Consider the following 8476-nt stretch of genomic DNA (forward strand, 5'->3'; position numbering starts at 1 on the left):
TAAGTGGCAGCAAAACAGCAGGAAAGTCTCCCTGGCAGACACAGGGAGAAGCTTGGTGCTCAACTCTTTAGTGAGGAGACTTCCTTCCTTAGACAGTATCTAGGCCCCTGCTGTGGTCAGAGATGACAGAATCAGGATGTGTACCTAGGATTGTTTCTTGACCTGTGAACCAGCTCCACTGGAGAACTTTGCTTTGGCTATTGTTTCTCCATGTTTGAGATAACCTGTATGATGGTGCTAGTTAACCTTACAGTTGAGTAGGTGGAGGGCCAGAAGATTACTGACTGGCAGTCTTTGAAGGAGACACTGTCACGTATACATTGAGCCTCATGTCATTTGATAAGTGCTCATTACAGGCCCACGACCCTGCAACTGGTCTTTGGTTTCTAAAACATGGTTAGGTTCCTTATGGTAAGTCATTCCATTATTTTGGTGTAAAAAAATGCCCTGGTAATACACATACCCTTAATGGTGTTTTCAAGTTTAACCAGGAAATGACTAAAATTTCTGGTGGAGGGGAGGTAGTAGTGGGCAGTATATGTGAAATGGAGCTACACAGATAAGAGATGAAGGCCTGAGAATTCTTTGACTAGGGGAAGCTACAGAGCGTCATTGGGCATACAGAAGCTAAAAGAAAGCTTTTAGTTTTCTTTTGTTTAGAGACAAAATGTAGCCCAGGCTGCCTTCAAACCTGTGATTCTCCTGCCTCAGCTGCCTTAGTCCTGGAACTACAGGTGCGAGCTGCCACAACTGATGAACTTACAGTTTTGAAGCTAGCTGGGAGAGGGCATCTTCTGTCTGGGGCCTGGCTTTGGCAATATGGCAGTGCTAGGAGAGCCATACTGGGAAGATACTCCTCTGGTACAGGAAGAAGGGCAGAGAGACTCGGGCCAATATCCCTACACTTAGGCCACCTAAGCCCCGTTTATGGTAAACTACTCTCCTCCTGCCATCAATTATTTCCCGTGAGCGGCTGAAGAAAATTTTGGGCTATCACTTTTATTATGTTACATGTTCTAAAAAAGGAAGTACCATTTGCACTGGAAGCCACTTAAGTAGAGATTTGCATCCTTCATGGAGAAAAAAGCAACTTTGCAATAGCTTGCTACTCATTCTTTACATATTACTGACATAAGCTCCAGTCCCCCAAGCTTTCAGAATTCCCACAAAACTTAAAAGGTGCAGGTTGTAACATAGCTACCTTTTGGGTTCTTAGCTGCTGAACTTTCTACAAATATTCTTGGACTTGTAACTTCACTAAGATTGCTGCCCAAGTGAGAGGAGCTTAGAAATAACACAGCTGCTTAGAATAAGGCTCCTGGCAGCAATTTTAAACTAGGAGCCCTGGTTTTCTCCCTGATGAATTAGGATAGAGGAAGGTCCATCTGCATTTCAATGCTTGGTTCCAGAATAAGCCAGAGATGTTGGGGACATTTGGAGTGTGTGCAGAGTGGGAAGCTTCTCAATGCTTGGGCAGTGATTTCCTGCAGATAGGTTTAGTTGAGGATACCTTCTGCTACCTGCCTCACAGGTTAATGTGAGGATTAAAAGGTGAGGTAATGTCGGCGAGTGGGTTCCTGTATTGTATCAAGTCAGTGTCACCTTAGGTCATAGTAGGCCTTGGGAATGTTTCTGCAGTGGGGCTCCTGGACTGTCTATGTCTCTGTCAGGTAAGTGGGAGAGCTGCTTGGTTCACTTCCAGTGCTTCCCTACATTTTCATTTGCTGCTTCCATCTCAGCGAGGGAGTGTGAAGAGTTTACCAGAGCTGTGCTCCAGGATAGTTACTAGGCTTTTCTTAGAAACTCCAATTACTACTAGTCATAAAGTATAAACTTGTTACCTGAGCAATATGTAATAATAGTTGTCATATTTGTTTCCCAAGAAGCTCGTCACCATGGGTATTTGTCACTTAAGGACATTTGGAGAGAGCTTACTTGAGCCTGACCTCACCACACCTCTAGAGTAAAGTAGATAGTCTCCAATTCCATGTGCCCTTTCCTGGTTGCCCAATTGTAAGACAGGGATGAAAGAGGAGAGGAAAAGATGAATGTGAAGGGCGTCGCTGTGGAATTGCCTCCTTCCCAAGAACAGGTGGTAGTTAAACTTTTGGGAATTTTGTGAGCTGATTTTAGACACGTCTATCCATTATCAACAATTAGATAGCTTACTATTAAATCAGTTACAAGGGTAGTAAATACTCAACAGCTCTTAATGACTACTACATTTTACTCAGGTCTACTGTCTGACAAGGACACTGTATGTATAATGACGTGCTACTGCTGTTGTTTGACCAATGACTTGAATGAGGGTGAGTAGTTAAAAACAGTTAAATTGTACCCGATACGTTTATTGAAAAATCTGCTGATGGAAGAATTGGTAGATTGAGATGCAAGACCATTTGCCAAATCCTGGCCAAATTGCTACTATATGTTGGCTGCAGATAAAAGAGTTTGGCAAAAATCAACCAACGCATTCTTCAAAAATCAGTTGCCCTGATAGGATTTGCAATAAAGATTGTTAGTTATTATTTGTAAGTTCTTAGCTACATGTCCTTTGAATCATGATGTGTAATAAGTGTGTGTGTGTATAGGTAGACATGCCTGTTATCCCCACAGAGTGGATTGTTTAGCACTTACCTGCACACCACTGACCTGGAGTGTGAAGGCATTAAAGCACTTGTGATTCTGGGAGGGTGGCTCCCAGTGAATGAGAACAGGAAGTTGTGGGAGGGATGAGCTGTGAGATACAGGGCTGTAGAGTGGAAGGCGGGGTGGTACATCCTCAAGATTGGACTCAACAGGCAGGTTAGATGTCAGGACCAATCAGAAGGTCAGCAGGGCTTGGGGTGGAGAGGAAGTCTTCCATTCAGGCTCCAGAGCCAGAGCTTTTAAGTTGGGGTAGAAACTTGGAGGCAGTAAGAGGTGGATGATTGACTAGGAAGGGTAGACAGAGAGTAGCTGGATTCCGTAGTGCCCGCCCAGAGCTTTCAGTTGGAATATGGAAAAGGATGCCAGTTCTGCTTTTGAGAGCCATTGTTAAAGGTAATAACTTTGCTGCTTACTAGAGTTACTTATGAGTATTAAATGACCCATGTTAATCCCTGTCACAATGTCCAGCACTTAGCAAGGGCTGAAAAAAAAAAAAAATAGAGGTGAGGTGACCAAACATGGTTTGCCCAAGGCAGGCTGTCATCCCAGCACAATTGTTAGGAGCCCCTCTTGTCCCTCTCAGTGTTCAGGTTGAGATGGTTAATATATGTTCCCCTATCCAAAAACGAATGCCTGGATCTTGACTGAGGCCTAGAGCCCTCACCTCACAGTTGGTATACCTGGAGCCCCCAGGGGATAAGAAGATTAGGGTCCTTGGGAAGAAGTTGTGAGCTAGAGGGTTATTCTGTAGGAATGTTAGCCTGGTGTCTCAGCAGGATAAACTTTATCGCATATGCTACAGGTTTGAGTGTTTGTGACTCCCCAAATTTATATCTTGAAATCCTCAGCCCCAGTGTGATGATACTGAGAGGTGACAAGACCAGGAAGGTGAGGCCCTCACAAATGGAATTAGTACCCTTTTACGAGATCCCAAAGAACTAGCTACCCTTTATCGTGGAAAGCACAGTGAGAAGGCTCCATCCATGAACCAGGAAACCATGGGTCTTCACCCAAGAAAGAATCTGCTGGTACTTTTATCTTGGACTTCCTTGCCTTCAGAACTATAAGAATAAATTTCCGTTGTTTATAAGCCACCCCATCTACTGGTATTTTGTTACAAAGCAGCCCAAATGCCCTAAGATACTATATAAGGGCCTTCCCAACCTTCCTTTGTATTTTTCACCTACACCACCTTGGACATGGGTCACACTCAGCTATTGTGTTTATGCTTCAGTCTTTTCATGTGCAGAAAGGTCCGTTTATCTGGAATGCCTTTCACCTTCCTCTTACCAGTCCAGGTCCTGTTCCAAGCCTTCTCCTTGTGTCATCAGAGTAGTAACATAGGTGAACTGAATGAGTTCAGGACCCCTTTTCCAAATGCATGTGACTGTTTAGCTCTGGCCACATAATGATCCTCCCAAGACACCCAGATGTTCAGAACCAGGCCTGACCGGCTGGGTCATCACCAGGCTCCCAGCAAGCCTAAAGCAACTGCAGTACACTTGACCCTGGACACAGCCTAAGGCATTCCTTTGTAGCTAGTCTGCATCTGCCAACATTCCAGCAAATTAAAAGCAGACTAAGAAACCCAAAGGATCTTGACAAGTCTGGAACTGCAAATCACTCTCTTCCACCAAGGAAAGCACAAAGGCAAAGTGTGTGTGTGTAGGGGGGGTGGGGGGGTGACCAATATTGACATGTGTAAAGAGGATCCTTGGCCTGCCTTCCAGCCAGGCACCTCCACAGTCTTCAAAATATAGCTCTGTTCCCTGGGCTCAAGGACAAAGCCAGCCTCTTGCTTGGCTCCCACCTCTGAAATTGATACTAGCAAGTGCTGTTTCATCTGCTATCTCAGAAAGGGTGGCATGGGCCTGGGGGTGTGGCTCAAGTGGTAGAGTGCCTAATGAGCAAGCACAATGCCCCAAGTTCATATCCCAGTACTGCCAAAGAATAAAAAATAACCTACTTTCAAAAAAAAAAAAAAAAAAAAAAAAAAAGAAAGGGTGGCATGTCTAGATTGTGCTGACCCTGGCCCAGTTACATCCTCTGAGTTGAAAAGAGGCAGGTGGCCACCCTTAATTAGATAGTTGACTAGTTTTCATACCCTCTCACCTGAGAAGAACATGAACTGTCGTTTGTGATTTCTGCCTTAGTTCTGTCATTGGGGTGTCTGCGCTTTCCCCCAACCAAATGGGATTGGATAAAATACATGGATTTCACGGTTTGATTGGTTTTTTTAAACATTCTGAAACATTTGGAAATTCAAACATTTTTAAAAAAATATTTGGAACCAAAATACTATTTCAAAAGAGGTAATTGGTTCTTCTTTGTAGGACAAGCTTTTCCTACCACATTTTACCACATTTACCCAAACACCTACAGAAACAAGGAAGCAATTGTGTTTGGAAATAATTTCAAAATTGCAAGCCAGGCCCCAAGGCTCATGCTGGTAATATCAGCTTCTTGGGAGACAGAGATCGTGATGAGGAGAATTGCAGACCAGCCCAGGCAAAAAGTTAGCTAGACCCCATCTCAAAAAACATGCTGGGCATGGTAGCATCCACCTGTGATCCCAGCTAGTCAGGCACAAGCAGGAGGATAAAGGTCCCAGGCTGCCCCAAGCAGAAAGCATGAAACCTATGTGAAAAATAACCTCCAGCAAAAAACAGACTAGTGGCATGGCTCAAGTGGCAGAACACCTGCCTAATAAGCATGAAACCCTGAGTTCAAGCCCCAGTACTGCCAAAAAAAAAATTGAAGTTGTGATGAAACATACTCTAGTAAGAGCACCTGCCTAGCAAGTGTGAGGCCCTGAGTTCAAACCCCAGTGCCCCCCACCAAAAAAAAAAACCGGAAAAACAATAATGAAAAATATTCCAAATAGAAAATTTCATTTGTCCTTGTAAACACATCTTCTGAGATCTCGAAAGTTTTTTACAGTTCTGGGCTACATTTTAAATCATTGTCTTTAGGTTTTCAGTTCCTTTCTGAGGTTTTTTTCTTATTTGGTCTTGAATAATTGGTATTCCATTAAAAGCCTGGATGTAATTTTCAAATCCCTGGATGGAGCTGACTGGAGCAGTTAGCAGCTGTACAGAATCTCATGTAAGCATTCAGTGCCTTTTTTTGGAAATGATCTGAGCGATTGTCCTTGTCTTTTGTAAGAAAATCACATGATTAAAAATATAGATGGCCAGCAATAATTCTGTTGTCACTTGGTTACTGGCAGGAGTAGGGAAAGGGAGGAAGACGGAAGAAAAATGCTTTCTTGGATCTCTGAGCCACACCAATCTGCAAACCTTCCCTGAGTAAATAATTCCCTTTGTCATTTCTGGGTGACTATAAAAAGGCTCCGGAATGCTTCCAGGCCTGAGTATTCTGTTGTGTAATACTTTGGAAGTCTGCTTTACCTTACTTTGCTCTGCAAGTTGGCTCAAAACTCAGCCATTAGCCGGGCGCCAGTGGCTCACGCCTGTAATCCTAGCTACTCAGGAGGCAGAGATCAGGAGGATTATGGTTCAAAGCCAGCCCCAGGCAATAGTTTGAGAGACCCTATCTCGAAAAAAACCCCATCATGAAAAAAAAAAAAAGTTGAGGGGGGTGCTGGTGGAATGGCTCGAGCACAAACAGACAATAAAACACCCAAACGAACAATCTCAGCATTTCCCCCTGCTGGATCTGAGTGTTGGAGAAACTGATAAGAATTGCATGAATGAAGACTCCGTCTGCCATGGACAATGCTGCTTCCTCCAGAATTAGATTTTCTTCATGTATTTGGCAGCAATAAGAAATGTGTATTATCAGCCATGGACCCCAACGGTACTGTCCTGACCTGGTTGGTAAAGCTCCCTCCTCTGCCTCAGGTGTCACATGCAGGGACAGAGCTGCAGACTTGCCCTGGGTGGGAGGGAGAGGGAGGCCTTCTGTCACCATGGAGATTCCAGAGAATGAATCCCCCCCCCCCCCCCCGCAACAATAGGACTGACCAGCATAAATTGTGTTGGAATTGGATGTTTCTCTTAGAAATGAGTTGATGTGTTTTTCCCAGGGTAGTTCCAAGACTTGGAGGGGAAAAACTGTAATTAAGAAAGTAGGCGGATTGTTAGAGAAAGCTTCTTCTTCAAAAGGTTTTGTGATTTTAATAGCACTTTGTATTGTAATACCTCCAGTCAAAGGATATCAGGCACTTCTGCCCATGTAGCTTCCTTTAAAAAGAGTAGGACAAACCCCTTTGCTCTGGACCACAGACCAGTGAAAAACCGAGTCCCCAGGGAGGGATCTTCAGAGAGGCACATGGTGCTCCTCACAAAGTGTGTGCCACTACCTATGCACACTAGAATTGCAGTGATCGGGAAGATTTGTAAAAACGGCAATTCCAGAGGCCCCTCCTTAGGCCTCCTAAGTCAGCAGCCAGCATGGAGGTGGGGATGGGGCCGCATAATGGGGGAGAAGTCTGATTTTTATGAACAATGAAGTTTGACAACCACCTTTAGTCTATGGAAAAGCCCTAACTGTAACGTGTTCTGCCATTTATCCAGCACCTGCTGTGTAGCAGGCCCTATGCAGGGTGCTACAGCCCCCTCATGTGCTGATAGAATAGACATGTTATTCTTCTTTATGAAGTTTTCTGTCTTCTCTTTGACTTGTAGTGAGGTTTAGCAGAAAGATGTCTTGAAGCAGTCTTTAAATTAGGCCACTTTGAGCTGAGCATGGTGCTACAAACCTGTAATCCCAGTACTCTGGATACTGAGGTAGGAGGATCAAGAGTTTGAGATCAGCCTATCTAGACTACAGAGATCCTGTCTTCAAAAAACAAGAAAATAAAAATGTAAAAACTAGGCCAGATACCTGGATCAAGTATGGACTGGGCCAGTGCCTGACTCTGCAGCTCTCAATGTCCATTCTTTAACAAAGGCTCTTCCCTGCCCCACGTATGGCAGGGGACAGCCTGGCCTCCTGCTCCCTAGGTGCTTCCCCAGCCAGGTCAACGCCTGAATAACACCACAGAGTGACATGAAAGCAGTCTGAGTGAAGAGCAGACCTGGAAAGAGCCCACTTGATCCAGGGGCGGCCACACGGGCGCAGATCTGAGTCAACAACAACCTGGCCAGAAATAAAGCCCTTTTTCTCGTTCTCTCTCTCTCTCTCTCTCTCTTCTCTCACCAGGAGACATGCAGCTCATTGTGTGAGATTTTTGAGGGACACAGCTGAGACAGCCCCACAGCTGAGAGATAACCCAGGCAAGGATGGACCCACCCCACAGGGCCAGACACTCCATAATGACAACTTGTTGGCATTTCATTTGGGTGGTGGCTGGAACATTCCACACTAGGGAACTTTCTGGATCACTGGAGGTCGTTGCCTCTATGGCTGCCTGGAGTTCTATTTTGTTTGTAAAGTGTCACCAAAAGTAGGACATACCTCAATCTGTTACAAAGAGAACCATCTCTAGTACAATCTGATCTTTCCCCATGACTTGGGCTCATCTTAGGCACATCTGTAACTGAGCAGTTGGTGTCATTTTACTTCCCACCAACCATATATGAGGGTTCTGGTTGTCTCATAGCCTCCAAAAATTTGGTATTGTTCATCTTCTTAATTTTAGTCATTCTAGGAGGTGTATTGATAGCTCACTATGACTTTAATTTGCATTTCCCGAACAATGATAATGAACAATTTATTGTGCTTATTACCATTTGTATGTCTTCTTTTGTGAAATGTCTTTTCAAGTATTTTGTCCACTTTTTAAATTGGGTTCTTTTTTAATTATACATATATATATATATATATATATATATATACACTTATGTGTGCATGTGTGTATATA

This window comes from Castor canadensis, chromosome 10, assembly GCF_047511655.1.
Source record: "Castor canadensis chromosome 10, mCasCan1.hap1v2, whole genome shotgun sequence".
Classification (NCBI taxonomy): domain Eukaryota; kingdom Metazoa; phylum Chordata; class Mammalia; order Rodentia; family Castoridae; genus Castor; species Castor canadensis.